This window comes from Sceloporus undulatus, chromosome 8, assembly GCF_019175285.1.
Source record: "Sceloporus undulatus isolate JIND9_A2432 ecotype Alabama chromosome 8, SceUnd_v1.1, whole genome shotgun sequence".
Lineage (NCBI taxonomy): Eukaryota > Metazoa > Chordata > Lepidosauria > Squamata > Phrynosomatidae > Sceloporus > Sceloporus undulatus.
In genome coordinates, this window is record NC_056529.1 from 38,051,525 (window position 1) to 38,068,978 (window position 17,454).

At 42.7% G+C, this 17,454-nt stretch overlaps 1 protein-coding gene and 1 pseudogene across 8 annotated transcripts in view; both read right to left on the minus strand.

Moving 5' to 3' along the window:
• RBFOX1 (RNA binding fox-1 homolog 1) overlaps positions 1–17,454 on the minus strand; it is a 1,322,412-nt gene that overhangs the window by 699,702 nt on the left and 605,256 nt on the right. The window lies entirely within an intron of this gene.
• Positions 479–625, minus strand: LOC121914982 (annotated as a pseudogene).

The window sequence follows — 17,454 nt, forward strand, 5'->3', positions numbered from 1 at the left end:
CTTTTCTGGAAGGAACAGGCGGGAAAGAAGGCGACGTGAGCTCCATCTTTGGCTTTTCAGCTATTCTATGTTTGTCAAAGCATCCCTTCAATATTTATACACCCTTTTAATCTTCCCAACAGATTCGCCAACTGATGAAGTGCTCCGGCAGATTTGCAACATATGAGCCAAGTAATTTGGCTGGTTATAAGATGAACTATTAACAGTTTCTTCCCAAATGTTGAACGTTATTGAAGCTAACGTCTCCTTTGAGATTTCCTCCCATGTGTTTTTCCGACGGAGGTGATTAACTTTCATCCGCGTCCCACCCTTGCCACTTCACTTTCCGATTGCTGCGCTTTAATAGGTTACAAAACATTTGTCTTCTTTGTCGCACGCTGCTTCTGCTGCCAAGTTTTCAATCATCTCTGGTGTTAATATGAAAGTTTAGCGTCGCCTTTAGTTTTTCTGGGCTGCCATCTCAAACATGACTAAAAGCATGCTGAAGCATTTGGTGCATGCTGCATAAGAAGCACCAAAAACAAAGCAACCATTTGTGTACAGTAGCTAAATAAATGGCTACTGAATGGAAAAAGTAACCAATGCGATACTACATTTGATCTTAGCCAAAAGGCAGAGAAGCGAACAAATGCACACTCGACTTTCAGGCTGAGGCGGACAACTTTGGGTGGTCTATGAGCCAATATTCTGCCTCTGAGACTTTCAAGGAGCTCCAAAGACGGTCACAAAGACTGTCAGAAATGCCTAGACTTAGGAAGTAGACAGAAATGGCCAGATGTTTTCTTTTGCTGTGGAGAAACAGGCTTTTGAAATGTTAACTCTGCAAACCTCCTGCAATCTCTTTGGCGCGTTACAGACCACCCAGAAGGGGCAGTCTCGCGTCGCTGCTGGTTGCTGCGTCCGGGAACCACAGCAGCCAAACCACGCGGTTCCCGGGCGCAGCAACAAAGAAGCACCAAAATGGCGCTTCTTCCTGTGCCCTGGAAGAGGCACCGCAAGGCATGAGGCGCGCACTGGCGGCATCACTTCCGGTGCATGACGTCCAGACGCTGTGCGTCTGCAACGTCAAAATGGCGGCACCCATCTGTATGCGGCACCGCCATTTTGATGTAGTCATTACACGCAAGGGGCAAGGCGCGTCAGGAAGCGCTGCCCCTTGCGCGTAACAACAGTGCCGCATAGGGCCCGTCCGGAATGCGCATTTGTTAATTTGTTAACTTCCTGTAACCTATTTGAAATATTAATTGTCACATCAGGTTTGGCAATTTACTACTTGCCAAGAAATCTGGCCATTTGCAAATCTTGCCAAGAAAAACCAGGGATAGGGTGGGACTTAGGGTCACCATAAATCGGAAGCGATGAGATGTTCGGATGAAACTGGCAAAACTTGGGCCATTTCTGCATTTTCATTGGTATACTATGTTGGAGCTGGATGAGACAGACAAGTGTTTCGCCACACACACACACACACAGAGTCCTCCCTCTGTTCTCTCAATCTTCAGATCTGCGTCCCTTGCTTATGTGCAAGGGACAAATGGAGAGAGAATGAATGAGGTGCTCACCCATGTGCCAGCACCTATATAGGCAAAACTCCATTTTTGTGAGGGGGTCCAGAACGGATCCCCCATGAAAAAGGAGGGGCAACTGGATAGATAGATGATAGATAGATAGATAGATAGATAGATAGATAGATAGATAGATAGTAGATAGATAGAGATGTGTGTGTGTGTTATTGTGTGCCTTCAAGTTGTTTCTGACTTATGTCAACCTTAAGGTGACCCTATCACAGGATTTTCTTGGCACGGTTTGTTCAGAGGAGGTTTGCCATTGCCTTCCCCTGAGGCTGAGAGTGTGTGACTGGCCCAGGGTCACCCAATGGGTTTCATGGCCAAGTCAGGAATCAAACCCTGGTCTCCAGAGTCATAGTCCAACATCCAAACCACTACACCACACATCTTAAATGAAAAACACATCTCCACAAATATTGGTCTCATCTGGTTTTGTTTGGGGATCTCCTAACCAAAAGAAATTTCACCACAACTGATGCTGGTACTGGAGTAAGGACTCAGGACCACTTGATAGCTAAGTGGTAAGGATGAGTAAAGGAGAATGTTATAGTAACCAGGGCTGGCATTAAATAACTGCTAATATGCTGCGAATGGGGAGGTAATATTTGGAGTCCCTTTATCTTGGATAAGAACCTGCATTATTGCCTTTCGCAGCCGCAGGTATCGCTCTGATTCCTTCCTAAAAGCCCATTCAGGTTTCTGAAGCTCTTTTCTCTTTCATCTACCTTTGTGAGACATTTAATCAATCACTTTGAACTCATTTATGGGGAAAAGTCAGTCACCACTCTAGGGCTGAAGAGGAAATTCTTTGAAAGAGTAAGGAAAAGGGAGGGAGAGGTTTTAAGTAACTTTCAACAGCGGGGAAGGAACTGCCTGAAGAAAATGCACAGCAGACTTTGCAGCGATGGAAACTTTTCATGTAACAATGGCAGGTGAGAACCCATAAATAAACCAATACATATATAAATGAGTCCCATTTTGCCTTTTGACCGAGGAGGGGGGCAAAGCCGCAATTGAATGGCATGAAGAATTGTCTTCAAATACTTGTTAGCAGAGAAATATCTCCCCCTCTGCTGTGGTTCTCCAATGTGCCTGCTTTGTTCACTAGAGGCTGCTCCATGCTGCTTCCTTCTTGTTTTTGTCTGTTTGTCTTAAAGCGAGAGTTTGCTGCTGGCATCGACTTCCAGAAGGGATTTCCATATCTAAATAAGTGTTTGTATTGAGATAAGGAGCCAGTGCATTGCAGTATTTTGAGTGTTGGTCTATGACTCTGGAGACTCTGGAATAATACCGTGTCTAGTTCTGGGCATCACAATTCAAGAAGGATGTTGAGAAGATGGAGCAGGTCTAGAGAAAGGTGACCAAAATGGTGAAAGGTCTGGAAACCATGCCCTATGAAGAACATCTCAGGGAGATGGGTATGTTTAACCTAGAGACGGTTAAGGGGTGACATGATAGCCATGTTTAAATATTTGAAGGGATGTCATATTGAGGATGGAGCAAGCTTGTTTTCTGCTGCTCCAAAGACTAGGACATGGAGCAATGGATTCAAGCTCCAGGAAAAGAGATTCCACCTAAGCATAAGGAGGAACTTCCTGATGCTAAGAGCTGTTCAATAGTAGAAGTTGTTGCCTTGGGCAATAGTGACATCTCCTTCTTTGGAGGTTTCTAAACGGAGGCTGGATGGCCATCTGTTGGGGTGCTTTCATTGTGTCTTCCTATATGGCAGAATGGAGTTGGACTGCATGGTCCTTGGGGTCTCTTTCAACTCTATGATTCTACTGCCCCATTCCCACTTACAGATAAATTGGTGTGCAATCAGAATCGATTTGACAACGGAGCGTGGTTCCCATTACATTTGCCCTGATCGCATTTTTTCCTTCCAAAATAATCCACTTGTGGTTCCCATTCACAAATGAATCGATTCAAAATTATTCGGTTCCTGCCAGCCAAAGGGGAAATTTAAATCGATTCCGATCGCATGTAGTTCACACTTGCGCAGATTCGATTTATCAAAAAAGAAGCGGACAAAATCAGTGTCAAAATGACGCAGGTTAAATGGGTCTAGTGCATGGCCTCCCTCTTAGAATCACTTCAGCGATTTGGATTAAGTGGGAACCAGGGTCGTTTGAACGGGTTCAATTCACAATCCGGTTTAAAAGGTTGTGGGAATGAGGCCTACGATGATGAAATTTGTAAAGACTTATATTCCTACCCTGCAGTTTTATGGCAGTGGATCTTTCCACTCCTCCATCCTTCCATATGATATTTGCTATAGGTTGAGACTCGCATGACAACTTTCGGAAATGAATCTTTACCCATAAGTGCCAATGAATAAGTCAACAGGTCACCAGCAAAGTTGCAGAATAAATTCCGTCCTTGTTACTATGTTACTCAGTACATGTCATTTAGGTATAGCAGACTGTGCCTGGGAATGGTAAGACCCCCTTTCCAACTCTGTGATTCTCTATTCTTTTGTCTGCATCCTTTGTAATTTAACTGCTTGACAACTTCATTCAGCTGTTAGTAACAAGCACAGAATATCGATTGCTCCTGAATGCCCTAATGGTGAGAGAAAGGGACAGAGAACTGTAAACACAGAGTTTTCTCCAGTTCCAAGTGAAATTATAGCCTGCCCTCTGAAATTGCACAATAAGTCAGCGAACAAATCAGCAAAGTTAGGTCTTTGGGGGTCACTGAAAATGATATGGACACATTACAATAATGAGAACTCGAAATACCTCATGCCATATTGATTCTTTTTTCAAAACTTGAATTATTCCCATGGTGGAAGACTGCTGTGCACTGGATCATGAACCACATAGGAGATGCTTAAGGAATATATAAGACTTGGGGTTTTCAGACTGTTCACCAAGGACCTTACATATTTCTCGCTGGACAAAAAGAGTAACAACAGACAGTTTTCTTGAAAAAGCAACTAATCACAAGTGCTGATCTTATTGCAATGATGTTTTCAGGTCCTGGAATTAATATGGTGCTCATAACATAAGTCACTGTTGTTGCTGTTGTGTGCCTTCAAGTCATTTCTGACATATGGCAACCCTAAAGTGAACCTATCCTGGGGTTTTCTTGCCAGAAAAGGTTTGCCCTTGCGTTCCTCTGAAGCTGAGAGTTTGTGAGTTGTCCAAAGTTACCCAGTGGCTTTCCATAACTGATTCGAACCCTGGTCTCTCAAAGTCCAACACTGAAATCATGACACCACATTGTACTTTCCTGTATATCTTTCTTTTTTCCTGAGTAAGGAAGCCATCAAGAGGCTATATATGAAGGCTTTTGGATGCCCTATTTTTCAAAGGTTTAGCCTCAAACCACGTTTAGCACGCCTGACCATTTCAAGTGGTCTTTGGAGGTTTTTCAACAGATGATGGATGGTCATCTGTTATGGGTACTTTGATAGTGTCTTCATCTCTGATTGTACAGGGCTGGGCTGGATCACCCCTCTTGGTCTCTTCCAACTCTATGATTCAATGATACTAAAGCTGCATCCGCACTGCAGAAATAATCCAGCTTGACACCACTTTGACCACCATGGCTCAGTGCTATGGAATCCTGGGGACTATAGTTTGCTATGGCATCAGAACAGAGAAGGCCAAATGTCTCACCAAACTACAGTTCCGAGAATCCCATAGCATTGAGCCATGGCAGTTTAAGTGGTATCAAACTGGATTATTTCTGCAGTGAGGATGCAGCCAAAGATATCATTGTCCATTCTCCAATCCAGTCAATGACTTTGGCTGTGGTTCATGGGCATTATCAGCAAATCACTAAGGAAGAAAGAGTTTGCTTATTTACTTGTATGCCCAATTTTTAAAGATGCCTTATTCAAAGAGCTACGACTGGCACCAAACAGATCTGATTTGTATTCGATCAATTTTTTACAAGGAAACACTATACTATGCACTTCTGAAAAGGAAGCTTGCTTAGCATTTAAAGCATCAATTGTAAGGCTTGTAAAGATGAAGGTTAGGTTTTAGGATAGATTTGAACCTATAAAAACTTCTTTTTGGATGATCATTGCTTTGTGGAGTAGTGTTACACATTTCCAGTGTATTTGATCTCGGTGTTTATTCAGTTTGATTTGAGCCTATAATGTCTTTAGATGGTTTTAGCTATGTGATGTATCATACTACTTTTATAATGTATCTGATTGTTGTGTTTTATTTGGATTCCTTTTTTGCAATGGCTTATGCTACACAAATTAATTACTTACTTTCTTACTTATACTGAGAAGTTCCAAAGCAAAGTTGCCTGGGCTGTGGCTTCTTCCCAAAAGGAGATGGAAAATGCTTGAAATGTAATTTTGTGTGCTAATATTTGCTCTATTTGCAAACACAGAAGTCGAGAATAAATGGAAGCAAGTAAGATATGTGCTCCTAAGAGGCAGACAATATGCCAGTGTGCATCAGATCCCTAAAGAAAGAGAGAAACCCATGCCCAAAAGGCGGCTTAAGACTTCACCTCGCGGCACTCTTTCTGCCTCCTTCTTTCCCTTTCCCTCTGCTTCTCTCAAAAACTGCCGTTTCTTTACATGCAACCTGTCAAGTTCGCCTCAGATCCCAACCCAGCAAGTCGACAAATACCTCTTCAGGGGACCTAATGCCAAAACACAACAATCCTTTAGTCAAATCCCAGCCTTGGTTGAGTCATTGCCTCGGGGCAAAAATCACGGCAATATTCAATGCAATCCAGCAGTATGTCCATGATGCTATTTTCATTTTGTCGCCGATGATGTTCTGTAAGGTGGGTAAACAATTTTCAAGTTTTCCTAAAGGACATGTAATGGGAAGGCATCAGAAAGACCAGGGACTTACAAGGAAAAATGTGCCTAGCATTAACTACTAAAGCAATGGTGCTAGAGCACTAAATGCAGCCTTCCTTCCTTCCTTCCTTCCTTCCTTCCTTCCTCACACATACACACACTTATCACAACACTGTCGAAGTTGAGATCCATTTACTTTACTTACTTTCCCCATCCATTAAAGGGAGCCAAGGCATCATAACAGCACTAATCTTAAACAGGCTGCATCTACACTGCAGAATTAAATCCAGTTTGGCATAGCTTTAACTGCCATGGCTCAATGTTATAGAATTCTGGGATTTGTTGTTTTGTGATATATTCCAAGAGCTCTGGAGATCCCAGAATTCCACAGGATGGCGCCATGGCATTTAAACCAGTATCAAGCTACATTAATACTACTGTGTGTCAGTAGTCTCTTCTAGTTGGGACTCACAACTAGGATTTAACTCATAGTGTCCAGATTTGATTTCTTTAACTCCTGAGCTTCTGCAGTGGCATCACTAGGGTTGGCATCACCTGGTGCAGTAAGTCATGGTGTCACATGCACACACAGCATTGACCTCCTCTCACCATACAGAATACAAAACTCAAGACACAACAGCCCAACCCTGGTTCCCCAGAGTCTTTGTCCAAAGCTCAAAACACAACAGCACAACCCTGCTCTTCTAGAGTTCTTGTCTAATGCTCAAAACACAACCCTGGTCTCCTATTGTCTAACACCCAAAACACAAGAGCACAACCCTGGTTTTCCAGAGTCCTTGTCCAACACTCAAAACATAATAGAACAACCCTGGTCCCCCAGAGTCCTTGTCTAATGCTCAAAACACTAGTCCACCAGAGTATTTGTCCAAAACTCACAGCACAACCTTGGTCTTCCAGAGTCCTTGTCCAACATTCAAAACACAACAGCTCAACCCTGGTCTTCCAGAGTTCTTGTCTAATGCTCAAAACACAAATGCACAACCCTGGTCCCCCAGAGTCCTTGTCCAACAGTCAAAACACAACAGCACAACCCTGGTCCCCCAGAGTCCTTGTCCAACCCTCCAAACACAACAGGACAACCCTGGCAGTGTTGCCAATTTCTGGGAAATCGGGAAATTTGAATGCATTCCGTTCAATTTCCATGTTTCTGATTTTTCTGGGAACATTCCAAGAAATTGGCTAATCCTGGCCAAGCAAACCCTCCCCACCCCAAAAAACCTCCCAACATACCTCCCATCCCGGAAGTCCCACCCCTTTAGCCTTCCCATAGTGCCTTGTGCCCCCCTTGACCCGGAAGCCCCACCTGACCCAGAGGTCCGACCCCCATTCCAGGAAATTTGGGGGCATTCTGGGAACCCAATTGGGGAATTTCATTCAAGGGTGATTGGCAACACTGAACCCTGGTCTTCCAGAGTCCTTGTCCAACCCTCAGAACACAACAGGCTTTCCTCTTAAGTCAACTCCAGCTCCAACTTATGGAAGTCTTATCATTCCTAGGGTTTTCTTGGAAATTTACCACTGAGACTGAGACACTGTTGCTTGCCCTGGATCACCCACTGGTTTTCCATGGCTGAGTGGGAATTCGAACCTTGGTCTCCCAGAGTCCTAGTCAGAAATTCAAACCACTAGACCAGATTGGCTCTCCAGTGCTAAAGGAAGCAATTTAATATACTGCACCAGAGCATTTCTTCATTTCATTTTTAAAACTATGCAGCACTGGTCTGCTAAACATAATTAATGTTGGGAGCATATCTTCCTACATAATTAAATATTTGCAGTTGATTTGATAGGAAACATTTTTTCCGCCTGGTTTGTTAATATGTTTGCCTCATCTTCCTTACACCAAAACGTAATTCCAAACAAACAGAAGGTTATGTTGCATCAACAGTTTAAAAACAACGCTTTAAAAAAGCATGAAAACAAGGTAGCTGCTTGTTGCTTATCAGAAAGTGGCTTAAGGAGAGAAAACAGAAGGAAAATCTAAATTGCGAACAGTAGAAACAATATATTTTTTTCAAGACAGGCACATAGAAACTTAAGGTATGCGCATAAAGCACACTGGAAAGAAAATGTACAGGTATGCATCATATTGCAAGGAAGGCAAAGCTTGCACATGCCGATTAAAGTGAATAAGCGCTACTTAGAGTTTTCAGAACCCAGTTTGCACAAAGTGCATTTTCAAAATATAACTAGCAAGTTTCACTTATTGTTACTGTATTTTTATTTTGCAGTGGTTTCAATTCTATGATGGAACAAGTCTTATTCTGGTGGGAAACAACCACAAGATGTCACTGTTGCAGCAAACACACTCCAAACGCATCCTATTTCTCAAACCCCTTATATTCCTTCCAAGTTGCTTTTAATCACAGTCGGCGACACAGCCCCGCACATTTAAGTCCCATTGACTTTACTGGGATATTAACCATAAACAATATCTCTCATTTGGGTTTCACGGACTCAAGCCATGCACGAGCCATAAACAGCAACCTGAAGGTCTATCAGGAGTCCCCAAAGCATTGTGAAGGCAATGTTGTAATAACGGCACCCTGTCGGGGAACTCTTTTTTTAATATCATAGTGATATTCTGTTGGTACGTCAAAGCAATTTTCCCAGTCAATGATCAAGTTATGCATCAGAGGATTGAGCTTGCTGAGTATGTGTGTGATAATGCTATGCAGCTAGGAATGGAAAGACTATTCAAAAACAATGTGAAATTGAAGGCTTTCATGGCTGGCGTCCATAGATTTTTGTGGGGTTTTCGGGCTCTGTGGCCATGTTCTAGACATTTATTCATGACATTTTGCCATCATCTGTGGCTGGCATCTTCAGAGAATGCTGGCATGGAAGTGAGTTGGGTATATGACTGTGTGACTATATACCCCACTCACTTCTATGCCAGCATTCTCTGAAGATGCCAGCCACAGATGCTGGTGAAACATCAGGAATAAACTCTTCAAGAACACTACACACACAGAGGAGCCATTCTTTAGATGATCAATCGATGATGATGCTCATTATTATTGTATGTGTAAGTGTACATTTAAGCCATTTCCGACTTATGGCAAACCTATTGTAGGATTTTCTTGACAAGGTTTGTCTACTCCCTCACCAAACTACAAATCCTAGGAATCCACAGCTTTGACGCTTAAAGTGAAATCATAGCACTATAGCGTTGCAGTGTGTGAAACCTGAAATGAAGTCTGAACCAAACATGCTGAGATCTCAGATGACAGTGTCCCCGGAAAATGTAGCATCCATCATTCCTTACATCTCCAGTAAGATCAGGTATCATGGATGGTTCCCAAGACTCTTAAGCAGGAGGAAGAAAAAATAAGCCAGGAAAACAGAAAATGTCTATGGTATTCCTTGTAAGATTCCTTGAATTGAAAAAGGTGGGGCAGGAAAATGTGAGGTCCCATAAAACCCATGGTCCCATTTGGAGTGATTTAGGTGCAGATCTGGGCAATGTATTGTACTGAGGTTGCACAGGTAACGTTTCTTACAATAGCTGGTTGAATTGAGGTTGCTATACACAGAATCCTAGTTTGAAGAGACCCCCAAGGGGCATCCAACCCCATTCTACCGTGCAAGAAGTCACCATCAAAGCACCCCTGAGAGATGGCCATCTACACTCTGTTTAAAAACCTCCAAAGATGGAGAAGACTCCACCACTTTCCAAGAGAGTAGAAAAACCACTGTCAAACCACTCTTCCTAATGTTCTTCCTAATGTTTTGGTGGAATCTCTATTCCTGAAGCTCCATGAGTCTGGAGCAGCATGCTATCCATGACCATTGCAACGGCTCAAGAAACAAAGTTCTCAGACTGCTGGAAGTCCAGCGTTTGGGGAGAAATAAACAAGCAGAACCTCAGTACAAGGTCTCTGTTTTATGGCCCTTCAATCTAAGGCAGCGGTTTTCAACCTGTGGGTCGCAATCCCTTTGGGGGTCAAATGACCCTTTCACACAATTCGCCTAAAACCATAGAAAAACACATATTTCCAATGATCTTAGGAACTGAGACAAAAAATAATTGTATGGTTGGGGGTCACCACAACATGAGGAAATGTATTAAAGGGTTGCGGCATTAGGAAGGTTGAGAACTACAGATCTAAGGTGAAGCAGGACTTTACCAAAAGGAGTCATGTCTCATAATGTGACTGAAGGGAAGTATATACAGATACCACACAAACTCAAAATAGGTAAGGATAGGGAACAACGTGCACCCTTACAGTGAAGAATAGAATTAAACCATCACTAGGATATATCCTCCAGTTGTTCTGATTGATCATCTGTCAGCTTTTAAATTGTCCTCCTAGGCCTGTTACAGACTGCCAAAATAAAGCTGCTTCGGGTCTCTTTGGAGGTATGCTATTTAAATGATGCATGGGTCCTAAGAGTCCGGAGGTTGCGCCAAAGCCACACTCCATTCCTAAGCACTGGAGTGCGGCTTTGGTGCAGCTTCTGGATTCTTAGGACCCATGCATCATTTAAACAGCATACCTCCAAAGAGACCCGAAGCAGCTTTATTTTGGCAGTCTGTAACAGGCCCTAGTTTCATTGGTGGGAGAGGAAAGGAGAAGGCAGAATCTTGTCCTTCCCAGTTGACTCAGGCAAAAGCAAACCACTACAGTCTCTCCTAGCTTGCTTGCTCTTCCTCATTCATAATTTTTGACCATCTTGTTCACACTTGGATGTCCCTTGGCCACACGTGTCCCAGTTTCCATTTGTGAAATGTTGGAGGGTATGTGGCGTGCGAATAAGGGCAATCCCTGATAAATTTTGTGAAGCGCGACCGACAGCTCTAGAGATTCACCAACAAATGTTGACATTCTCCCGCACTTGATTGTCAGCATTCATTTGTGCTTGTCTCAAAAGTGAGAAACAGTAGACCTATTTTAAGGGATTCAGAAGACATCTTGTCAGCATTAACAAGGGAAGGTTGTGCTGACATATCCAGACATTTCGCTGTTACATGAGTACCATTACCTAACGTTGCATGGATACATTAATCTAGTCAGAAAGAAAAGGTTGTCAAGGTGTTGTGAGGTCTCCCTTTGCAAAAACAACAAGGTTGCAGCATCCGTTTTTGCCAACGTTGTTATATCAAGGTGCAGGAACCACACTGTGCGATACCCAAGAAGAAATGGTAAAGCATTCATTCTCCTCTTTATCTAAATGTGGGAAAGGAACATGATGAAGTCCTCATAGTAATGACCCAAAGGAGAATCCAAAGAAGAAGGGATGGATGGATGGATGGATGGATGGATGGATGGGGAAAATCCAGCCCTGAAGATCCAACCACTTTTAACTGTTTTCATCTCCACCAGAAACATGGCTTTTGTGAAACCAAGAGCTCTTAGCAGTCCACTCAAGACTACATCACCCCCAAATATTTTGCACTATGATGGTGATACATCACACAATCTTTTGACGCTGGGCAAAAAACACTAAGCAATTGTAAGGACTCCAGAGGGAAGAAGAGATCCCAGGGGAGAAGGGGAGAAGATATTATTATCTTTGGAAATCAAAAAGTCCTCCCATGCTGACTCCATGAGTGCTGACACCTCTACACCATTTTCTAAAGAATCTTTATGAATGCGGGTTACTGAGAACAATGGAGCTCATCTCCTTTGAAATCTGTTGGGGGGATTCCAGATGTAAACATTATGTGACCTGTGGACACATCGGGTGCATCTGCACTGCAGAAATAATGCAGTTTGACACTACTTTAAAGGTCAGGGTGTCATCCTACAGAATAGTGGGATTTGGAGGTTCTTTAGCACTCCTTGGCAGAGAATTGGCAGAGAATTAGGGGGAATAGCTAATACCCCAGAGGACAGGATCAAGATTCAAAATGACCTGAATAGACTAGAAAGCTGGGCCAAAGCTAACAAAATGAAATTCAACACGGAGAAATGTAAGGTATTGCACTTAGGGCGGAAAAATAAAATGCACAGATATAGGATGGGTGACACCTGGCTGAATGAAACTACGTGTGAAAGGGATCTAGGAGTCCAAGTAGACCACAAGTTGAACATGAGTGAACAGTGTGATGCGGCAGCTAAAAAGGCCAATGCTATTTTAGGCTGCATCAATAGAAGTATAGTGTCTAGATCAAGAGAAGTAATAGTGCCACTGTATTCTGCTCTGGTCAGGCCCCACCTAGAATATTGTGTCCAGTTCTGGGCGCCACAATTCAGAAAGGACATTGAGAAACTGGAGCGTGTCCAAAGGAGGGCGACATAAATGGTGAAAGGTCTGGAAACCATGCCCTATGAGGAACGACTTAGGGAGCTGGGGATGTTTAGCTTGGAGAAAAGAAGGTTAAGAGGTGATATGATCGCCCTGTTTAAATATTTGAAGGGATGTCATATTGAAGAGGGAGCAAGCTTGTTTTCTGCTGCTCCAGAGAACAGGACCCGGAACAATGGATGCAAGCTACAGGAAAAGAGATTCCACCTCAACATTAGGAGGAACTTCCTGACAGTAAGGGCTGTTCGACAGTGGAATGCACTCCCTCGGAGGGTGATAGAGTCTCCTTCCTTGCAGGTTTTTAAACAGAGGCTGGATGGCCATCTGTCAGGGATGCTTTGATTTGGATTTCCTGCATGGCAGAATGGGGTTGGACTGGATGGCCCTAGTGGTCTCTTCCAACTCTACGATTCTATGATTCTATGATTCTATGATTCTAAGGCCACAGACCTTGTAAAAACGCAAATCGCAGGAATCCATAGGATGGAGCTACAGCACTTATAGTGATGTCAAACTGCATTATTTCCACAATGTAGATGCACCCATCATTGTGAAAAGCTGCTTTCTCTCTTCTTTCCTCTCCTCCTCCTCTCTATTCTCTTTCACCACTGCCTCTACCACTACTTTTTAGTGATATTTGTTATTATTATTATTATTAGTAATAGTAGTATTAGCACCACCACCACCATCATCCAAATAGCACTGTTTAACTTATCCCAGTCCACAATCAAAAACTCAAAACATAAGATGACATGGAGTTTATCCCGTGAATATCCTGGAAAATCGCATAATTACACGAAACAATTTCATGCAACATCGCACAAAACCCGCCATTAAAGTGGCCACAAAGAAGCATTAATGTGCATCTTTTTGACTTTTGGGATTTCAGCGACAACACATTTCCGATATGGCTTTATTCTCGCACTTGCGTGTGATAATCATTCATGCAATTACGCACCATTTTCCACATTGGCGGTATGCTTTGAATGCACTTTAATCTCTTTTTAATGCCGAAATTAGCCCCAGTGTGATAAACTCCATAATAAAGAAATGGTATGGTGCATTTATGCTAATGTTTTCCCCTGATCTCAATCTTTGGATGCTTTAACAGAACTGCAAAGGCAATGCAGAAAAAGGAAAAGGAAAGCCAAGTTCCACCTTGTTTCCTCTCCTTTCTCTCTCTTTTACTCCACTGTCCCTGACCCAGACACAACACTTTGAATATTTCATGCAACTGGGGGAGGATCAAAAAAGAAGCCTGTAAAGTTCAGGTCATAAAACGGAGGCTTCTGTGATTTTTTTAATTGCTAGAATTAATAACCAAGTCCTTCTACATCTAGAAATGGATCCTCACTGCTGAGTCAAACCATTTTCTCCAGGTGTGTATGTGTTTCCCTGTGTAAGTATTTGCACAAAGTCCTCCCCCCGCCAATACTATTTATTGCATGCCAAATTAGCTGGAGCCAAAGACAACATGTCCTTCTTTTTACCCAGAAATGTTGTCTCCTAATTTTTCATCAAAATACTCCTCTACGGATGTCAAATCCATGTGCGTGAAATCTGTTGTTAATTGGAAAATAAAAGAAGAGTTATCAGCTCTTTGAAGGCAACCAAACTGAAACAACAATAAGGCTGTAGTTAATCTTCAGCACAAACCCAACTGTTAACTAATGCAAGGATTGTCTTAACGTAGGGAAAATAACCCCACTTCGGTATCCGAGAAAGCCTTCCTCCGCGGACAAAGAAAAACAATGGCTTACTGTGAACCAAAAAGCATTCACTTAAGATTAAGGGTTCGAGGGTTTCCAAGGATGTTCAGTTCAGCCCAAACCGTCCTTTTAGTACCTGAACAGAACCTGTATTCCTTTCACATGTAAATACATTTCTGGTTTCCACCTAATATTTCTCCATTTCAGCAGCTTAGTTTGGGAGGGAGAAATGATACCTCCTAATTGGGAAGATGACGGTAAGAAATAAATGTTATGATAATGATTAGGATGATTATTATTAGCTGCTAGATCCCCAACTGTTTGTAAATCACTCAAACATAGGCCAAATCAATCCAAATCTGCTTTCTGTCCTTCCAGGCTCTAGGTCACTGCTATCATTGTCTGGCTCCTAAGTGTGCATCTACACTAGAAATAATACAGTTTGACCCCACTTCAAGCACTGCAGCTCCATTCTATGGAATCCTGGATTTGCAGCTTTACAAGGTCTCCAACCTCCTCTGCTAAAGAGTGCTGGTGCCTCACAAAACTATAAACTCCATGATTCTGTAGGATGGAGCCACAGCAGTAGAAACTGCATTGTTTCTACAGTGTAGATGCACCCTACGTCTTGGTTGGTGAATCTTTGAACCTCCATGATACTTTGGTCGAGAACCTTCACCATCTTTTAGGTTCTCCTGGTGGGACTCAGAAGCCAATACATCTACAGGGTCAAAGCTCCTTAACTTGGGACTAACCTCAGACTGGCCTAACTTGTGGTTGTCTTGCTAGGCCAGTGGTCTCCAAACTTCAGTCTTTCACATCTGCACTGTCATTCTATAAAAGCTCCAACTGAAATTAAATCTTGATAGCCAAGATACCTACAGTTCAGGTGTGCTGACATTTTGTTGTTCTTGTTGTGTGCCTTCAAGTCATTTCCAACTTATGGCCACCCTAGAATCATAGACTCATAGACTCATAGAATCATAGAATGGAACCTATCATAGCATGGTTTTCGGAGAGGGTTTGCCACAGCCAAGCTCTAAGGCTGAGAGAATGTGACTTGCTAAAGGTCACCCCACAGGTTTACACAGCCTAGTGGGGATTTGAACCCTGATCTCCAGAGTCATAGTCCAAAGCTCAAACCACTACACCACACTGTCTTCCATTAGATCAGCTAAACTCCTCTGTATCCAATGCCTCCCATGGAAGGATGTCAGAAATTACTTAGGAATAACCTGAGTCTGGCCTAACCTGTGGTTGTCTCCGTAGGTCAGTGGTCTCCAAACTTTGGTTGTTCAGATGTTTCAGACTTCTGCTCCCAGAAGCCCCAGCCAGCTTGGCCAAGAGTCAGGAATTCTGGGAGCTCAAGTTCAAAACATCTGGAGGACCCAAGTTTGGGAATTGTTGCAGATTTGGAGTAACCCAGTCCCTCATTCACTGTGCTCTTTCTTTGGATCTTCCGCCACTCTGTTGGTAGAGCTCTGAGACCAACCAGCAGAAGAAGGTAGGAAGAAAGGATTTTCTAAGAGTGAGATAGGCTTGAGTCTAATCTTAACCCACTATAGCCAACACATTTGAATTAGGATTGCACTGTCCATCCAGGTAATGCAATGCTTCCTCTCCATATGGACCCATGGGAAAGAAATGGAGCTCTGTTTCTTCTTTTGAGAAGGTCTTTTGAAACCAAGACTGGAGGACATCTAGGTGGCTTTGTTGCCACCTAGATTTTAACTTGCTGTTAAAATAATGACACTGGATTTCAAGCCATGCGGTCACACTCATCCAGGCAAAATTAGCATGGATGGTTTCCTGGCAAAAGCAGGAGACAATTTATGACCAGGAAGGTGAAACAAAACGGTGACTCTCAACATCTGTTTCCTTGATCCAAAATGTAATGTTCGGAATCCATGGACCCAGAAAAACAAGTACGCATCATAAAACATACAACGTCTGTCTGAATCCCCCCTTTTAATGGAGAAATTAAATAAAAGTCAGAAATCTTAAAGTATGGTTCTTTCTAGGACAGCAATCTTAATTTTAATAAGTCGAGTGTGCTGATATGTACTTGGTTTTAACTAGACGACCCCCTCTAAAACATATTTTCCATGTAAACTATCTTGGGCTAAGATGAATTGCTCATGGATTGGAGTCAGACTAGATTACATGGATTTCAGGAATTGCTCTTCAGAGAACATATTCCTCTTTTCTTTGGCTCCAGATTCCATCATTTCCTGCAAAATAAAGCAAGGCTGATGATGGATGGAAAAGTTTCCATGTCAAGGTCTAGGTCTACACTGGAGAATGAATGTAGTTTGACATTGCCTTAATAGAGACCAACACCATTGCTACTTTGTCTACAGACACCAGCAAGAAACAAGCAAACAGCAACAGGGAGAAAGAACAATAATTTGGGACTAATATGGTTGACGTTAAACTTAGCACCATTGATAAACTTTCAAAGAATTTCTCATCTAACCAGAGAAATTTGGTCCAATCTTTCCCTTCATTCCTCTGCCAGCAAGCAAGGTACACAATTGCCATGAGTCTCAAATGTAGTGATACATTTTCAATTGCAAGAAAAGCTTTGGAGGGTGATGGAGTCCCCTTCTTTGGAGGTTTTTCAGGAAGGGTTGGATGACCATCTGTCAGGAATGCTTTAGCTCTAGGTAGTCCTTCTGAGACACCTTCCAGCTCTATGATTCTTGCTGCTGTGTGCCTTCAAGCCATTTCAGACTTATGGCAAACCTATCATGGAGTTGTCTTGGCAGAATTTGTTCAGAGGGGGTTCACCGTTGCTTTCATCCAAGGCTGAGAGAGTGTGACTTGTCCTTCCATAGCTGAGCAGGGATTCGAATCCTTGTCTTCCAACATACTGGTTCAATGCTCAAAACCACTGCATCACAATGGCCCTATACAAAATGCTCAATAAATGAGAAGTCCTAACTCCATGATTCCAAAATCCCAAAAATTCAAAGGAAGGAGGATAGTTTTAAGGCCCCAAATTCTGTTCTAATTAGCGTAGATCCATAGAATAAAATAGGATTTAACTATGTGTCGACTCAACATAGAAAAATGGATTCAATGTTTGGGACTAACTACACTGCAGAATTAATGTACTTTTGTC